Source organism: Anabrus simplex, chromosome 1, assembly GCF_040414725.1.
Source record: "Anabrus simplex isolate iqAnaSimp1 chromosome 1, ASM4041472v1, whole genome shotgun sequence".
NCBI classification, from domain to species: Eukaryota; Metazoa; Arthropoda; class Insecta; order Orthoptera; family Tettigoniidae; genus Anabrus; species Anabrus simplex.
Genome location: NC_090265.1, coordinates 423,447,745 through 423,468,006, shown reverse-complemented (window position 1 = coordinate 423,468,006; position 20,262 = coordinate 423,447,745). Strand labels below are relative to the sequence as shown.

The 20,262-nt window shown below is 38.2% G+C and overlaps 1 long non-coding RNA gene across 2 annotated transcripts in view; it reads right to left on the bottom strand.

The window, feature by feature from the left end:
* LOC136866891 (uncharacterized) overlaps positions 1-20,262 on the bottom strand; it is a 93,306-nt gene that overhangs the window by 24,161 nt on the left and 48,883 nt on the right. The window lies entirely within an intron of this gene.

The window sequence follows — 20,262 nt, the reverse complement described above, 5'->3', positions numbered from 1 at the left end:
AAAAAGTCTCTCGTAATCCCTATACCAAAGAAACCTGGAACTCTAAAATGTGAAGAACATCGCACCTTGATTCTGTTGTCGCACATGTCAAAAATATTGACAAGGATAATATATAACCGAATAAGCAATAAAATTGAACCACATTTGGCTGAAGATCAGTTTGGATTTAGGCGGAATAGAGGCACACGAGAAGCTATTCTAACATTACGACAGGTTATAGACAAAATGCTAGACGTAAGAAAACCTTTGTTTATTGCATTCGTGGATTTAGAAAAAGCTTTTGATAGTGTGAACTGGAATATGTTAATGAAGATTATGACTAGTGTTGGTCTAGATTTTAGAGATAGACGAATAGTATATGAACTCTATAACAACCAAAGAGGCATCATAAACATAAATGGTGAAGTATGGGAGGCTTATATAAAGAAAGGAGTACGACAGGGATGTAATTTGTCACCAGTGCTGTTCAACCTGTATATTGAGAAAGGCATTGAGGAATGTAAAGAGGATATGGAAGGGATAAAGATAAATGGAGTAGAAATCAAAATGATAAGATTTGCTGATGACATAGCTGTCATAGAGGAGAACGAAGAGAAACTACAAAGTGCATTAATAAGAATGAATAAGATATTGAGAGATAAGTATAATATGAAAATTAATACAAAAAAGACCGAAATTATGGTATGCAGCCGCCAGCATATTGCAGTCGACATCAGAATTAGTGATATACCACTAAGGCAAGTAAATGTATTTACCTACTTAGGAAGTAAAATCACTCCAGATGGCACAAGTTCAGTCGACATAAAGAACAAAATTTCCCAAGCAAAGATTGCTTTTTACAAGAAAAGGATACTACTTACATCAAGGAATTTAAATGTGGAGACCAAGAAGGGATTTATTAAGTGCTATGTCTGGAGTGTGGCCTTGTATGGTTCAGAAACGTGGACTATTAGTGCATGTGATAAGAAACGTTTGGAAGCATTTGAGATGTGGTGCTGGAGGAGGATGGAAAAGATCTCATGGACAGAAAAACTCACCAATGAAGAAGTTCTTCGACGAATAGGTGAAAAAAGATCTTTTTTAGCAACAATAAGAAAAAGAAGAGCCCAATTAATTGGCCATCTCTGTAGGCACAATGGTTTCATAGTTAATGTCATGGAAGGAATGATTGAAGGTAAAAGAGGGAGAGGAAGACCTAGACTGCAATATTCAAGACAGATCAGAGATGACGTAGGAACAGGCTCATATGTGGAAATGAAGAGATTAGCGGATTACAGGGAAGAGTGGAGAAGACGAATTGCTGCCAACCAATCTTAGAATTGAGAATTAAGAAGAGAAATTTAAAGAACTATTATATCACAATTAATTTCAGAGGTGAGGAGATGCCCTTTGAGGCTCTAAGGCTGAGCCTATCCTAAAATCCCCAAATTAGTTTTCTTCTCTTATTAGTGTATTTCAATTGATATTTCAAATATTATATATTCAAACTCGCACTGCCTAGCGCATATGTCTGATGACAACCAATAGCTATTTAGCTCAACTCAGCTCGCTGTGCACACAAGCAGTAGCAACTACTGTATATATATATTTACTTTATTTACAATTGGCTCTACGTCGCACCTACACAGATAGGTCTTATGACAGCGATGGGACAGGAAAGGGCTAGGAGTGGGAAGGAAGCCTTAATTAAGGTGCAGCCCCAGCATTGCTTGGTCTTAGCAAATATTTGATGGGCTGAGTGAAGAAAGGGTGTCTCTCGTAAACATGTGTGTTTAGGCTTGCCCAAGGAGCTGGTGGCTGTTGTGGTGAGAGAAACCCAGAATGCTGGTTGTTTACTGAGTCAGTAGTTAGTAACTACTGCAGTCTAGGGGTAATTGGGAGAACTAAAACAGTACAGTATATAATGAAATATAAGGGATACAGGGTTGTCAATGATGTGTTTAATACAAGATAGCATTGTTTACTGAACATGTGACATAAATCTGAACAGGACCCAGACACCAGCAAGAAAGTATGTTACTTTAAAGTACCTACACAAATTCATTTGTAGAATGAAACTTTTAAAATGTGTTCCTTCAACATACTGGCAGTCCTTTAAGATCCATGTTAGTGTTCTGCTTCACTTCTTTTATAATTTCATCCATGATGGTGATGAAAGGAAACCTGACCAAAATGAAAATTTTTTATGGCCCCATGCAATTTGGTTTTGTGCAGGTTCGACTGAACCACACAACTAAATATATTTAAATATTTAATGATTCCAAACCAGCTCAATATCTGGCAGTGGGAAAAATCAAAGCAACAGCATTGGTAAAATCTGTTCTAGCTCTAGACACTACTAAACAATGTGTTCGCTGTGAGACCTTTGTGTTGGTGCGACGTAAAGCCACTAGAAAAAAAAAAAAAAAAAAAAAAAACAATGTGTGACAATTTATAAAGTGGCCATTATTTTGAAATTGCAACTGATGCTGGTAATCATGGTGCCCAGGAAATGTTTCCATTGATTCTTCAGTGCATCACTGTTAAGAATGACATGGCAGTGATAAATGCTTAAAATGGACTCTTTAAAACATAACATTTCTGGAAGTAATTACTGTGTGAGTGCATTGAAATAAAATTGCACTGCTAAATGCGAACTAAATGAAAACTTTCTTGGTGACGGATGCCCAGCACATATACTTCATAATGCGGCAAAGGCAGGAGCTGTAGATGTAGAAATGTTAATAATTAAACTGTTTAATTATTAAACAATGTATACCATACACACAGAGAGCCTAAAAGAATCTTGCAAAATTGTGGAAGAAAAAAATAAAATGGTGTATGGCTTTTAGTGCCGGGAGTGTCCGTGGACATGTTCAGCTTGCCAGGTGCTGGTCTTTCGATTTGTCACCCGTAGAAGAAGAATATTGGAAACTATTGTTACTTCCTGCAGTGGAAAGAGGACTGCAGCTTATGAAGACTAAAATCACATTTCCTCTCAGACGAAAAGACACCAAAAGTTTTCATCACCCTGGTTGAAAATAGTAATGGTGAAAGGGCACTTGCATCCTTTTATCTTCCACCATGCAAAATGCCAGCATGTTCTCAACGGTAAGTCATTCATGATTGGCTGCAACTTCACAACGAACACTTGGAGGAGAGTAATTATCCACAATAGTTTGTTTTAAGCTCCCTTTGGTCAACCAGCAAGCCTCATTCAGAGCTGGCTCCATAGTTCTGGCAAGAGATGATTTATACCACAGAGGGCAGACATACTCCACAACAGAATAACAGAGATCTAAGGCCATGGTTCTGAAAATATGTGGCTTTGTGCCCCAATTTTTTCCTCTTAGTTCCTTAACATGTTTCTGGCACTGAGCTCCTGATTGACCTTATGGCAGTGTGTTCTGAAGGTTAGAGAATGGTTCAGCACAACTCCTAGGTACTTTAGAGTGAAACTGTGATCCAGAAGAGTGCTAGTCAAAAAGAAAAGTATGTGCTGACCTATTCCCTCTTCTAAAGCACTGCTAAGATGGAATTCTACATTTTCAGATCTTGTAGCCTGGGAAGCCAGGGTAACATCATTAGCATAGATGAAGCGTGTTGTGTTGCAATAGATTGGCTGGTCATTTGTGTAAATGTTGAACAGTAATGAAGCTAGAGCATGCTTCCTGAGGGTAGTCCATTTTTTGTAGGTTCTTCAATTACTTTGTTGGTCTTGAAATTAAAACAATAAAGGAAGTGATTCTACAACTGGGTAGAAATCAGCCTGGTGAATTTATGATTCTTAGTAAGAGAATGGGAGAAGAGAGGATATCAAGAAATATTTCAGAAATGGAGCTGAAGGGGAGGACACCTAGAGGAATACCGAAGGACAGATGACTGAAAGGTGTAAAGAAGAGGATTGAGGCCAGGGGAGGAAACTGGATGACAGTGATAGAAGAACAGTGGTGGATGGACAGAAAACAAAGGAGAGGCTTATGTTCCAAGCAGACCCAGCCTGTGTTTGGAAACCACTCCAGATGATGATGATGATGATGATGGTGGTGATGATGATGATGATCAGGACAAATGCCTTGGGCAACAGTATAGGCCTACAATGGTCAACTGTATCATATGCAGCACTCATATCAATAAAGTCTACACTCTCCTGTTACCTAACTATTTTCAAATCCATCCTTCATATACTGAGTACAGCTGAGAATCTATGCAGTATGGCTCTTGTCAGATCTGAAGCCTGCTTGCTGTGGATTGAGAAGATACTCTGTGTCTTGAATTAGTCTGTTAAGTATCATCCTTTTGAAAATCTTACAGTAAATAAGTTGCAGAGAAGGGATATTAGCTTGTAGTTCTGGAGAACACTGCAGTTTATCAGGCTTTGAAACAGCTATGACACATGTATTTTTCTCTATATTTTGGAATTTGAGACCTCTGGAAGCAGTTGTTGAAAAGTTGTAAAAGCTAATCCTTGGTTGACATTCCAAAGTTCTTTATTTGTTTCATTCTGATGTCCTCAAGACCGACACATTTTTCCAGATTTACATTTGTTTATAACACTTTCCAGCTCACTGATGTTGAAATTCCGTGTGAGTTCAGTTATTTCTCCACTTATTTCTGTAGGTAGATTCCACATAGGTCTCCTGCCTTTGTCACAATTTCCTGTGTTGCCATTCATCAGCAGCTGATAGGTAGATGGGTGAATTGATTAACTGTAACATAGGCTATGAGTGTGCATTGCTCATAGTTGGGTCTCTGTTGAGTTTCTTCAAGAGTCTCTATGCTTTATGACTGCTCTGAGATATATATAGTTCTCCAAGAGCTTCATCCAACTCTCTCTCTCTCTTTGATGAGGCTATTGAACAGATCAAGTTAGGTGCTGCTTTGATTGTTACACCACCCAATTGGATTCACTTCAAACAGCACATAACACTGCTCCAACTGAGAGATTACTTCTGGATTCAGACCTTCAATAGGCTGATGTCTTGAACAACAGTGTCTGGTATTGCAGAGAAGTTTGACCAGTCACCTGGTTTAAGAATTATACCTAGGTAGCTACGTTAGAAGGATACACAACGTAGCTGAATAGGGGAATGAATCTGACACATGATCAGTCTGTATTGAGAATTTGGAATAGGGCTGCATGCTACTTTGGGACACTGCTGAGTTATATTGTTAGAGAGATAAAACTCAGATCTGGATTATAACCTCTTTGCCAGTGGCCATTATTGAAGGAAGGAGGTAATTTGCTGTTATGTATGAGAGATACCTCACTGACATCTGCCCACTGTTACAGTAGCTCTCCATTCTCATCATGTTCTCATAGGCCCACTGTTTCCATGGTTTCCCCTAAATGCCAGGCCATTTACACTGATGCATTGCACACAGATTTTAAAAATTGTTAAAGAATTCTTAAGAAGGGAAAATTTTACATGCAGTACACCAATTTACTCAGAAATCCATATATTGCATGCTTATGTAAGTTCTAGATAATTTACTTACTTATCCTGTATCAGACAATCAAATTTTGAAAAACTAACTACATTTTTTATGTTTAAACTTTCATATTAACCACTAATGAAAAACACCCCATTTTTTAAAATTTACATTTACAAAATGCTCAGAATTTCTTTTAGGTTTCAAAAGTATATACTGGTGGGCCTAGTTCACTCACTTTAAGTGCAGGAAGGAAAGGGAAAATTAAAAGTTTTGAGATGCATACAGTTCTGTCAGCCACTGAGCATTACTCAGAGTCATTGTTGGAGAGTTTCCTTTTCTTGCCAGGCCTCATAGGTCTCCAGAAATTCTGCAGTTTAGTTGCATCCGAGACACCAAAAATGGCTTTTACCTCTTTCCTTCATGTGACCATGTACACCACACAACCTTCCTTTTGTGCAGGTAGATGAGGCAGTTCATATTTAAGATCACCTTCTTACCCTACAATAATCACTGGTGGGTCTGGCAAAGGATTCTCTTCCACAACCAGTTCCTAATATGCACCATAAATTTGTGATTGGTGGGTCTTCTGTCCTTTTTTAGTACAGAATGAAGGCATTCAACAGGGCCATGCTTAAAAAGTTGTAGAAGATTTTCAACCAGTACCTTGAATGAGTTATTTCTGGATAGTGAGGAAGGTGTTATGAAAAACTTGAACTTTTGCCTTCAGTGTCATACTCGATATGAAAGTGTCAGTGAAAGACACTATTCAGATTTAACAGATTAAGCAGATACAGTACCGGTACCTACTCTATGCATCATGTGGCATTCTAATGATATTTCATTGCATCGCAAGCACAACATTTGGTACTTCTAGGGTTAATATCCCTACCTCATTCTCAAATGTATTGGCAATTGAAAAGATCAAGGTGTCAGTCTTTGTGAATATGGCACTTACCTAGAATATACTGGTAAGGATGACTTTGGTTAGTGTATTATCTCTGTGAGTTTCTTGAATGCACAGGATATCAGAGTTATGCTCTCTGCTTAGTCTAATTAGCAACTCTTATTTTCAGGATGATATGCCTTTGATGTTAAAAGAAGTGACTGTAAATCAGAGTCCTGAAAAGGGTTTATTTTGGGATGTTAAAACGAGAATAATTGCACTGCTGCATTGGAAGGATCAGCTGGTACAGTACTCTTACCCAGGGAACCCGAATGGTTTAGGTAGCACTCTTTGTGGAGGCTCCTTTCTTGTCCTCTGTTACTGAGTTAATTATAAGTACAGGGTCTCTCATATAAAATAAGACCATTGAAGCTGCATTTTTACTCTCCAATTCATAAGTTCCAGTATGGGAGGCACGCGCATAGATCTTGACCTTGCAAGCAGCCTGCACGTGTTTGAACTGGCAAGCATCAGGCGCAAGTCTGAATGCCAGCTGTTAACATGGTGAGACAGTTATCATTGCAACAATGTATTTTCATATAAGTTCTGGTTTCATCTTCATGGTTGTGTGAACAGTCAACTCTCGCTATTGGTGTGCAGAAAATTCTAATGGTGTTTATGATGTCCCCCATTATTTTGGGAAGATTGGTGTTTGCTGTTAGTGCAAGACAAATAATTGGGCCTATTTTTTTGAGACAGCAGTATATGGCAGAGAGGTAACAAGATGACATTTTGCTTCTGTTCTTCCATTAGTTAATGATCAGTGCTGATCTATTTCCCTCTCGTTCTCCAACTCTTACAGTGTGAGATTTTTACTTGTGGGGTAAACTGAAAGAAAAAGTGTATTGAACAAATCCTCACACATTGGAGGAACTGAAAGAACATTATGAATGAAATAATAAACATTACAGTGGCAGAACTCACTTGTGTCAGCCAGAATGTGGTTACCAGACACTTGCCTGTATAACCCAGGAAGGATGACACTTCCAACATCTTTTATAAGGTAAGATTTCATATAAGATTGTATACACGCATAAAGAGGGGTGGCCGCTTGCTATGTAAGTTCGGTTGAGGCAGCTGCTGTAGCACAGTGTACAAACACCATGCACTCAGTCTTGGTTTACAAAAAAGACCCTGTATATGATTTATTTTAAAATGTCTACTCTAATATTCTCTCTGCTGGTAGCCTCATGTATGATATATTTGTATGCCTGTAATTGTTTCTCCTTTCAATGATCTGAGAGTCTAAAATATACATGTTTGTTTGCAGATGTTGCCAGAATTAATATAGTCAATGAGGTTCTTCTCACAGTTATTGGGATTCTACTGCTGTCTGGAGCATGGCTGGTAATAAGGATTACAATTTATTTTACCTTTGATGTTCCAAGTCCAGCTCTAATTACTAGGTATTTACAGATGCATTTTCAACATGCTTGTCATAATATATTAATTGCATTATATAAAGTATTTGCATGCCTTAGTCATGTTGCTCATATAACACAGATCATCATTGTCATCATCATCATCATCATCATCATCATCATCATCGTCGTCATCATCATCATTCATTCATTCATTCACGTATTAGACCCAATGGCGTGTTATGATCCTATAAAGCATTCCTCTTAAAACAAAAATCACCACCACCACCACCATCTTGCCAATATTTAATTGGATGTTCCTTTAGGGTAGTACTTGAGAATTTCTTAGGGAAATCTTCCTATATCCATTCTCCTGAATATGATTTTTCCACCTTTCTTGATAACCATGTATATATAGTAGTGTTGATTCAATTCTGAGTTCCTTAAATACCGTTTCACTTCTTTTATGATCCCATTGAGTATATCCCACTGTTCTTCTCATGTACACTATTTAATCTCATTGGTGGTAATTCTATTAGCAACAGTTTTCCTTATCATCGATGCTTCTCTTCCATAACATAGGACTAGTCTTGTTACGGTTTCATATGGGAATATATAAGTTCATTTTGTTAATAATTTCATCAAATGTAGACTTAATGAGGTTATATACACTGACATGGTAAAAGTCATGGGACAGCACTATGTAACTTGGTATTAATGATGCCACCTTCCCAAGATAATTTGGGAATATCCAAATGTAACTGCAGAGAACAGGTCATGTCATTCATGTTGAACATCTGCCAGCAGCTGAAGGCAAAGCAGTATGTGAAATAGAAGTTTGAATGAGACATGATAAGGGGTACTAAATATGAGACATTCAGTTTCTAGAGTTATGGAGACATTCATATCTTTTCATTCTCCAGTGCAACTTGGGTTCAGGAATATTATATTGAAGGCATTGCAATCCATAATGTACAGTGCAGAGTCTGACTAAGGTGTATCTGGCTATAAATGTCCATAAAATGAGAGTAGCAATGCTGACTCAGACCACAGGCACCTAAGCAGAAGTCTTTAGGTTCTATGAGATATAAGAGCAGAACTTTTACTAGCCTACAATTTTTACAGCATAAATAACCTCAGTATAGAGACTCAGAATGAGTAGCAAGATTTTCAGTAACCTTGAGAAAAGAAACTTGTGATATTATTAAAATGGATACTAGATTAATAAACAATATGGGTAAATGTCATAACTAGTGGTCAACCATACAAATGACCCAGGAATAATGCTACCAAACTGGTAACACCTATTTGCTTTTGCTGCTTTCAAAAGCTTGGCAGAGATATGGTGGGATACAATCTTCCTTCTCTCCTGATGTGGCAGTCTTCTGTTAGACTCAGCTGGCTGTTCCAAACAAAACTTCCATGAAACATTCTCATATAACCAATGGTTACAGTATCTCACCAATATTTTCTTGATAAATTTCACAAGTGGTAATGGATCCAGACATCACATCACTAATTTACTGTCACACAATGTATCATCTTTTTAAAGATGGCAAGATAAGTATCTAACAGTTCATGCAGATAGAACCATTCTGAAAAAGATCTCTCCTGAAGAAATGGAAACCACATTACGTCCAGCAATTTTATGCTGAAGATTGTGACCAACGGATGAAGAGTGGTGAGATCCTTTCGGGCTGGCACGATGAACAGCCAGAACTGTTCGACTGTGTGCTGTGGTCAGACAAGGCTGTATTTTATATCAGTGGTTTTGTCAACGTTCAGTGACAATCCACACATTGGTATTTAAAAGGCGCAGGGACGTCTGAAGGTAACAGTGTAGTCCTTGACACTGTCAGTCTGTTTGTTCAGACTAATCTTGATAACTACTGGATGGATTTTGATGCAGTTTTCACCATGCTATAAGGCATTTCTTGAGAAAGATATACAGTATATATATATTGCGCTGATCCTGCGTCCAGGACAGGTCGTGAAGATATCCAGACTAGCTCGTTCATGTTTAATTTCCAATCAAACATTGTCTTGTTGTTGTGGATTCGGAGAGATTGCAAATGATGTTTTGCTTGCCGGCTGTTTCCTTTATCGATAATGCCAATGGACGTCTCCACCATATCAACTAACCTTTCTTGTAAAAAAATTAGTTCCACAAATCTTAAACTAAAGATGATTATGTGACTATAATGCTTATCTATATATATAAAAGCAAGTCGGGCTGGAGCGATGTATATATAAATATTTAAAAATGAAAAAAGACGTGAATTAATGAGGCACTTCCATAAATCTCAGAAATTTGAAACTTGGTACGGAGGAAACTGATGACCCCAGGATCCCTAGAAAAATCGGAAATTCTCAAAATTCCCTGAAGGGGGCACGCTGGGGGGGCTCAAATTTTGGGCTCAGCATAAGAACACAGTCGTATAGTATATCCAAAACGATAACCTATAGGTTTCGTGGGCTTAAAAATTTTCGAGAATTTCCTCATTTTTATCCCCTATCCCCCCAAATCAAAATGGCGGCACAACCTGCCAGACGAAGTAGACAATTGAAATTTGGTGAAATTATAGCTTTTGGTCCCTAACCGACGGGAAAATTCCAAGATGTTCAAATTTTTCACTTTTTACCCCCCAAAGATATCGAAATATGGAGGCAATTTTAATGACTGTGCAGACATTCCTTTTGAGCTATTTTTTGGCTAAACGGTAAGTCGTATCACAAAACGGATGGCACAATGTCCCTTCAATTCGGAGTGATCTACAACTTTGGTCCTGTGACATTTTGTCGTATCTCTCTCCCTTATACGTTAAATTTGGCCGTATTTCTGGATTGTTCGTAAATTTGGTGATTTTTACAAGTATATTTCATTGTTTGACACACTTATAAGAATGATAGGATCATCACGTTGTGTGCGCACATTGGCACGATTAAGGGACATATGTGTACCAAATTTCATGATTCTAGCTTATACATAAGTAGGCAAAAAGTAATGTATAATGTTAAAAATGCACCCAAATTTCACCCTATTCAAACTTTGATCTCAATTTACCCCCTTAATATGGGAGATACGAGGAAATGGTTTAGAAACAAACATGTAGAGCGATAAATGAGGCGTCTGATGGCGCAAACCGTTTCTTAATATCATAAACCGTTTAGGAGATATGAATCTCGAAGTGGAAGTCTGCACTTTTCAACGTGCTCATGCTTATCCGTCATCTATATATATAAAAGCAAGTCGGGCTGGAGCGATGTATATATAAATATTTAAAAATGAAAAAAGACGTGAATTAATGAGGCACTTCCAGAAATCTCAGAAATTTGAAACTTGGTACGGAGGAAACTGATGACCCCAGGATCCCTAAAAAAATCGGAAATTCTCAAAATTCCCTGAAGGGGGCACGCTGGGGGGGCTCAAATTTTGGGTTCAGCATAAGAACACAGTCGTATAGTATATCCAAAACGATAACCTATAGGTTTCGTGGGCTTAAAAATTTTCGAGAATTTCCTCATTTTTATCCCCTATCCCCCCAAATCAAAATGGCGGCACAACCTGCCAGACGAAGTAGACAATTGAAATTTGATGAAATTATAGCTCTTGGTCCCTAACCGATGGGAAAATTCCAAGATGTTCAAATTTTTCACTTTTTACCCCCCAAAGATATCGAAATATGGAGGCAATTTTAATGACTGTGCAGACATTCCTTTTGAGCTATTTTTTGGCTGAACGGTAAGTCGTATCACAAAACGGATGGCACAATGTCCCTTCAATTCGGAGTGATCTACAACTTTGGTCCTGTGACATTTTGTCGTATCTCTCACCCTAATACGTTAAATTTGGCCGTATTTCTGGATTGTTCGTAAATTTGGTGATTTTTACAAGTATATTTCATTGTTTGACACATTTATAAGAATGATAGGATCATCACGTTGTGTGCGCACATTGGCACGATTAAGGGACATATGTGTACCAAATTTCATGATTCTAGCTTATACATAAGTAGGCAAAAAGTAATGTATAATGTTAAAAATGCACCCAAATTTCACCCTATTCAAACTTTGATCTCAATTTACCCCCTTAATATGGGAGATACGATTAAATAGTTTAGAAACAAACATGTAGAGCGATAAATGAGGCGTCTGATGGCGCAAACCGTTTCTTAATATCATAAACCGTTTAGGAGATATGAATCTCGAAGTGGAAGTCTGCACTTTTCAACGTGCTCATGCTTATCTGTCATCTATCTATATAAATAAAATTGTTTCTGTTTGTCTGTTTGTCTGTCTGTTTGTCTGTTCCACCATCACGTCGAAACGGCTGGATAGATCTCAACCAAACTTCATATTTAGAGTATACTGACCCCGGGGAAGGTTTCGATATGCATATCATTTTAAAATCTTTGAAAAGACGGGGGTTTTATAGGAAAAACGGTTTTCCTCCATTTTCTCTTATACTATTATAGGCCAAATATCGAATTTGTCGTATAAGGACGAGACAAAGCTCAATTTAATCCTCTTGACGCAAAGAACAAAACTCGGTAAGCCCTACGGGCCCGAAAACCATGTTTTAAAGCCCTAAAACCAACCGTTACGGAGATATTGGCACCACACTACCCCTGCTCTAGGAATCGGATAAAGAAATGAACTGCCGTAACCATGGCAACGTCAGCTCCAGGATTCTAGAGCAGTGAGATTATGCATGTACGTTTGGGCATAGCTGTCAACCAAAATAGGTACAAATAAGTCTTAATATCTGGGAAAAAAATATACTGTTGTGTAAGGCACTCATAGGACTCCTTTGGGCGGGGATGGAAAGGGGGTGAAGAACGAGTGTAAAAATCTTACTATATATAGAAATGGAAGTGTGTGTGTAAATGACACATCTCCAACTAAACCACTGGAGCAATTTCAACCAAACTTGGTACACGAATCACTTACTATCGGGAGACGATCACTGTGGGGGGTAAGCCATCCCTAGCGCCCTTAAGGGAGAGGGTCAGGGGGGTGGTAGTTACAATAATAATCGAGAATAGTGTCGAATTCATAGTTTTCGGGGTCGCTGAGTTGAAAAGTGATACTCTAGAATTTTTTTAAAATCCAGCCCCCTTTTATTAAAAACAGTTTCGAATCCATAGATTTCAGGGTCTCTGAGATGAATAGTATTACTCCGGATTTTTTGCAAATCCAAGTGGGGAGCGAAGGGGGTGAGATATAAAATTAATCGAAAAACTACATATAAAAATATTATCTTCTTCTTCTTACTATATATAAAAATTGATGTATGTGTGTGCGTGGGTGTGTGGGTGTGGGTGTGTATATGACACATCTCCTCCTAAACCACTGGAGCAATTTCACCAAACGTGGTACACTTATCAATTAGTATCAGGAGACAAACCGCGTGAGGGTAAGACACCCCTAGCACCCTTTTGGCAGGGGGCGAGGGGAGTGGTATAAAAATAATCTTATAAATAAAGTTGTTCGTTTCTGTTTGTTTGTTTGTTTGTTTGTTTGTTTGTTTGTTTGTTTGTTTATTTGGCTTAAGTGCGGCCAATATCCAGTATTCGGGAGATAGTAGGTTCGAACCCCACTGTCGGCAGCTCTGAAAATGGTTTTCCGTGGTTTCCCATTTTCACACCAGGCAAATGCTGGGGCTGTACCTTAATTAAGGCCACGGCCGATTCCTTCCAACTCCTATCCCTTCCCTGTCCCATCGTCGCCATAAGACCTATCTGTGTCGGTGCGACGTAAAGCAACTAGCAAAATAAAAAGAATAAAAATGTTTGTTTGTTCCACCATCACGTCGAAAGGGCTGGATAGATCTCAACCAAACTTCATATTTAGAGTATACTCACCCCGGGGAAGGTTTCGATATGCATATCATTTTAAAATCTTTGAAAAGACGGGGGTCTATAGGAAAACCACAACGGTCTTCCTCCATTTTCTCTTATACTATTGATTTTCTGCAAACTCTGTGGACCGTATGTGAAAGGTCTCTTCATCACAAACAACTTTCGTTGTGTTCATAATTTACCTTACTCTTCAAATGACGGAGAAATTTACTATTTTCTGCCGATACCATGCTCGGCATTGAGGGACCGACAGAGCGATAACGAATATATGGGTTACCATGGCAACGTCTCTGACTGCTTGCCAGCAGGGAAGTAACGTATTGTCATTTTCCTCATCATTCCTTTAAATTCGTGGTTGTTCCTTGGGTAGAAAGCAAGAGTCGTCAATCGGCCATTCTGCGGGATATTGGCGGAATATCATTGGAGGTTATAACCGTCCTCGAATAGCATAAGTAATAACACAAATATTCATCTTCTTATCTGATTACCTAAGAATCCCTGCGCCTAAATTTCTCTCCGATTACCGCTTTCTTATATCCATAACTCACTCCGGCATAATTTATTGAGGAGCGTTTGATTTTCCAATACATTCACTTGGTATTTATATATTTGTCGTCATCCGGATGTCCTCTGTTATAATCTATTTTCTATTAATTTCAACTTACTAAACTGTATTACTTTCTTCCTTAATTACCACGTATGTATGCGAGTGCTAATCCCGAATGCTGTACACTCTTTCCTTTGAGGAAATATTCTAAGCTATGCAAATGTATAACTTCTGGCCCAGGAAAATTCCGAAATATGGATGCAATTTTAACGGCGGTGCAGACCTTCGTTTCGGGGTAATTGGTGGCTAATCAGTAAGTCGTATCAAAAGTCACAAAGCAAATTGCGTTTCATTTTGGAGAGATCTACAACTTTTGTCCTGTGACTTTTCGTCGTATTTCTATCCCTAATACATTAAACACAAGTTGATTTTGTACTTTTACACGTATATGTTATCATTTGGCACACTTATAGGAAAGGTAGAATCATGACATTCGGCACGCACATTGACATAACCACCGGGCGAGTTGGCCGTGCGCGTTGAGGCGCGCGGCTGTGAGCTTGCATCCGGGAGATAGTAGGTTCGAATCCCACTATCGGCAGCCCTGAAGATGGTTTTCCGTGTTTTCCCATTTTCACACCAGGCAAATGCTGGGGCTGTACCTTAATTAAGGCCACGGCCGCTTCCTTCCAATTCCTAGGCCTTTCCTATCCCATCGTCGCCATAAGACCTATCTGTGTCGGTGCGACGTAAAGCCCCTAGCAAAAAAAAAAAAAAATTGACATGACCATTGGCAATGTTATAGCCAAATTTTATGATTCTAGCTGTCACATGAGAATCAAAAATATAAAGTAGCATTCAAAAACTGTACAAGATTTCACCCCATTCAATGACTCTAACTCAATCTAACCCATAAATAAAGGAGATACGAGAAGATGTCATAGGACCAACCATGTAGAGCACTGAAAGGGGCGTCTGATGGTGAAGTCCGTTTGTAGATACGTCGTACAGTTGCAAAGCAGTAACTATCTAAATAAAGGTCTACACTTCTAGAGTATGTCTGTACATTGACAATTTTGGCGAAATTTCCGTACAGTTATCCGTTTCAGGTGTAATAATGACCATCTGCATATATTCTGTTTTGGTGTCTGTCTGCTTGTTTGTTTGTCTGTTTGTCTAAAACTTGGAAACTACTGGATATATTTCCACCAAACTTGATATTTAGAATCCATCTGTCCTTTGGTAGGTTTTAGGGCAAGTATTGTTTCTGAATCCCTGAATTGACTGGGGGATTATACGAAACCGAAACCGTCATTTTGCAACCAAACTTAATGTAAATTTAGCTGCCGTAATGGAAATTCATTTCTAGGCCTTTTTCCTCATGTGCATCATTTCAATACGAGGATTAATAAGGGAGATATCATTAACGGACCGTTTTCCGGTACAAGTCCCACCGGACTTAACTCAAGAGCGGGTGCGTGTAAAGCGTATGTTTTACAACTTGAAAACTACTGAAGATATTTGAGTCAAACTTTATATTAACATCCACCTGTCCAACGGTAGGTGTTAATCGTCAATAACATTTCATGTTCCCGGAATGGACTGGCGGTTTATAGGGAACCGAAATGGTGATTTTACTCTTCCAGAATATATACAGTACAAGACCAACCTGACTGGAAATCGACCAAACATGATGGAATTCCATCTCTAAAACTTTTTTTCATGTGCATTTTTTCGACAGGAGGATTAATAAGGGAGATATCATAAACGGTCCGTTTTTCCGGTTAAGTCCAGCGGATATAGCCCAAAAGGTGTTGTACGTGGAGCAGGTTCCTTATTTATCTATGTAAATAAAATCGTAACTACTGTGTGCCTGTACATAGACTATTTTGTCGAAATTTTCGTACAGCTACACGCTTAAGGGGTAATAATGATCATCTGCATATTTTTTGGTTTAGTATCTTGAAAGTTCTACTTTTTACACTTCTCACTGAAAACCCAGATTGCGGCATAACCTGCCAGTCGAGAAAGAAAACTGAAATTTGGCAAAATTTTACGACTTAGCCTGTAACGGGCGGAAAACTTCCAAGAGCTTTAAATTTTTCCCTTTCTATCCCGAAGAATATCGAAATATGGAGGCAATTTTAATGATGGTGCAGACCTTGGGGAAGTATCATCACATAACGGATGGCACAATCCCCGTTCAATTTGGAGTGATCTACAACCTTGGTCGTACGACTTTTTGTCGTATTTATATCCATTTTACGTTTGACTTTTCTCTATTTCTCGATCTTAAGTAAAGTAGTACTTTTCACATACATAATTCATACCTTCCATCACTTAGAGGAAAGATAGAATCATCATACTCTACACGAAAATTGGTCCACCCAGTAGCCATATGTGAGCCAAATGCTATGTATGTAGCTGTCACTTAATTATCCGAAAAGCAATGCAATGTGAGATAATCTTACACAAATTTTACCCAAGTTTCTAACTCAATCTGACCCATGAATAGATGAGATATCATATGACCAGCAATTTAGGCCGCTAAATCCGGCGTCTTATGGTACAATCTTTTCTCGATATGATGTACCGTTTAGAAGCAGTTAATCTGTAAATGAAGGTCTGCAATATTGTAAACAAGCACATACTTTCGTATGTCGAACTATATATATTCACTGATGTCGATTTTGTAGCGATCGAGAAAGGGTGTGTCTGCTATTGTAATCAGTACTCCGCACACCGACTATGACTGGCAGTAGGAATGGAGTCCTTCTCCAATTCCTGTGTAACTGGCATTAATGAGGCAGGCCTACCATTGTAATGAATAATTCACTTCTCGATTTGACTTTCAGAAGGCAAGGGAGCATGCAGCATACAGTCTTTGGCTGTAGGCAAGCGTTCCCGCAGTTATAAACAGATGTACCCATCTAAAATGTGACTGGCATTAGGCATACTGGCCTGCTATTTTGATGGAAACTCATCAACTTGGTGTGACTGGCAGGAAGCTGGCTGGCAGTTGGAAAAGGGGCCTATCATTATAATGATAACTGCACAACTCAATTTTGACTGGTTGTAGGGAAGTTTCCTGCCATTATAATAAAAACTCTTCAATTTGTAATATGTCTGGAGGTAGGAAAGGGGGCCTGCAATTGTAACGGAAACTCCCCAAATAGATTGTGACCGCGCAGTAGGCAATGGGGCCTGCAATTATAATGTAAACTTCCCAACTCGATTGTGAATCGCAGTAGGGAAGTGAGCCTGTCGTTATCATCACAAATCCGTAACAAGCACTTTACACTGGAAACAACGTATGGGGACCTCTGCATATTGTTTCTCGGATAACGCTAAGAGACATGCTATTTTAAAACAATCTTATTTACTGCATGTACAGTATTTACTTCAATATTCGTATACAATGCAGAATACCGTAGCGAAGCACGGGTACATTTGCTAGTCTATATATATAAAATAGCTTGTCCTGACTGACTGACTGACTGACTGACTGATTCATCATTGCCGATCCAAAACTACTGGACATAATGAAATGAAATTTTGGGGATACATTCATATTAAGATGTAGGTGCTCGCTAAGAGATGATTTTTGGATATTCCATCGCTAAGGGGGTGAAAAGGGGGGTGAAATTTTAAAATTAGTGTATCTATATCTCAAAACTTTAAAAGTTTACAAATGTAAAAATTGGTATATAGAATCTTCTTTAAAAATAAGGAAATACGTATTTTTTTGTTTTCAGAAAATCCCAATAGGAGGAGTGAAAAAGGGTGAAAAAGGGGTTGAATGCCTTTAATCAGGATACCGGTACTTATATCTCAGAAACTGAAGGTATTACAGACCTGAAAATTGGTACTTTTGATCTCTTTTAAAAATAAAGAAACACGTAATTTTTTGTTTTTGGAAAATCCAATTAATGGGAGTATGAAAAGGGGGGGTGAATTTTTAAAATCAGTGCTTCTATAACTCAAAACTTTGAAAGTTTACAGATGTAAAAATTGGTATTTAGAACATTAAAAATAAAGAAACGCGTATTATTTTGTTTTCGGAAAATCCCAATAGGAAAGGTGGAAAATGGGTTGAATGCATTTAATGAGGATACCTATATCTCAGAAACTGAAGGTGTTACAGGCCTGAAAATTGGTGTTTTGGATCTCCTTTAAAAATAAAGAAATACTTTTTTTTTGTTTTTGGAAAATCCAATTAATGGGGAGTGAAAGGGGGTGAATTGCTAAAATGAGTGTATCTATATCTCAAAACTTTTGAACTTCATAGATGTAAAAATTGGTATTTAGAATCCGCTTTAAAAATAAAGAAACACATTTTTTTGTTTTCGAAAAATCCCGATAGGAAGGGTGGAAAAGGGTGAAAAATGGGCTGAATGCCTTTAATGAGGCTACTTACATTTCAGAACCTGAAAATATTACAGACCTGAAAATTGGTATTTGGGATCTACTTTAAAAATAAAGAAACAGATATTTTTTCGTTTTTGGAAAATCCAAATATGGGGGGAGAAAAGGTGGATGAATTTTTAAAATGAGTGTATCTACATCTTAAAACTTGAAAAGTTTACAGATGTAAAAATTGGTATTTAAAACCTCCTTTAAAAATAAAGAAACATGTATTTTTTGTTTTCGGAAAATCCCAATAGGAGGGGTGTAAAAGGGTGAATAATGGGTTGAATGCCATTATTTTAATTAAGCTACTGATATCTCAAAAATGAAGATGTTACAGACGTGAAATTTGATATTTGGATTCTGCTTTAAAGTAAATAAACACGCATTCTCGAAAAATCCAATGAAGGGGGGGGGGGTGAAAGAATTGAAAAATGAATTAACTTAGTTGTATGAGAATACTTACGTCTCATAAAAACTAAAGTTGTTACAGACGTGAAAATTGGTATTTGGATCTCCTTTAGAAACAAAGAAAACGCTTTTTTTGGGGGGGGGGGGAGGGGAATCATCTTGGTGGGCGGGTTTGAAAAGGAGTTGAATTCCTTTCATGAGGTCACACAAATCAAAAACTGAGGAAGTTAAGAGTCGTGATAATTGGTATTTAGAAGATCCTTTACTATTAAAAGAAACAAGGTTCTTGCCGGAAAATTCAGTTTGGGGGGGGGGGGGAGGAGTGTGAAAGGAAGTGAAAAAGTTAATTATTTTTATGGGGATACTTATATCTCAAAACTGAAGGTAATAGATGTGAACATTGGTGTTTGGAATCTCCTTTTAACATAAAGAAACATGCCTTTCTGTTATTTTTTTTTTGGGGGGGTAAATCAATTTAACGGTGGTGGGGTGTAAAAGGCGGTGAGACAAATTGATTTTACTGTTCATAATGTACTTATAACGAGCCTGCGTTGCTCAGGCGGCAGCGCGCCTGCCTCTCACAGCTGGGTTATGTGGTTCAAATCCCGGTCACTCCATGAGACATTCGTGCTGGACAAAACGGAGGCGGGACAGGGTTTTCTCCAGATACTCCGGTTTTCCCTGTCATCATTCATTCCAGCAGCACTGTCCAATATCATTTCATTTCATTTGTCATTCATTATCCATTGCCCCAGAGGAATGCGACAGGCTTCGACAGCCGGCACAATTCCTATTGCCGCCGCCAGATGGGGGCTTTATTCATTCCATTCCTGACCCTGTCGAATGACTGGAAACAGGCTGTAGATTTCTGATGTACTTATTCTGATCATAAACCGATCATTTTTTATCTTTCCTGGGTTAGTTTTCAAGAGCCATCTTTTTCTTCGGAGAACGTTCTTAGATTACAGTACATTCTCCTGGCATATAAATAAAAAGTTAAACACCTTTGAAATAAACGATAGGAATGAGATTGACCGTCCAATTGTTCACCTCTATAATAAGGTCAACAATGCACGGAATATGTCATTCGTATCACCAGAAATCCCGCACACTTGGCTACGCGCGACAATGGTGCTGGTCACATTGTTAACAATGACAGTGGCAGCAGATGTAATTGACCGCCAACTAGCGGTCTTGCATCTTGCTGTGGGGTCCAGAACATCTATAATAATAATAATAATAATAATAATAATAATAATAATAATAATAATAATAATAATGGAAATGGATCCTGGACGGGTAATGACTAAGAATGCA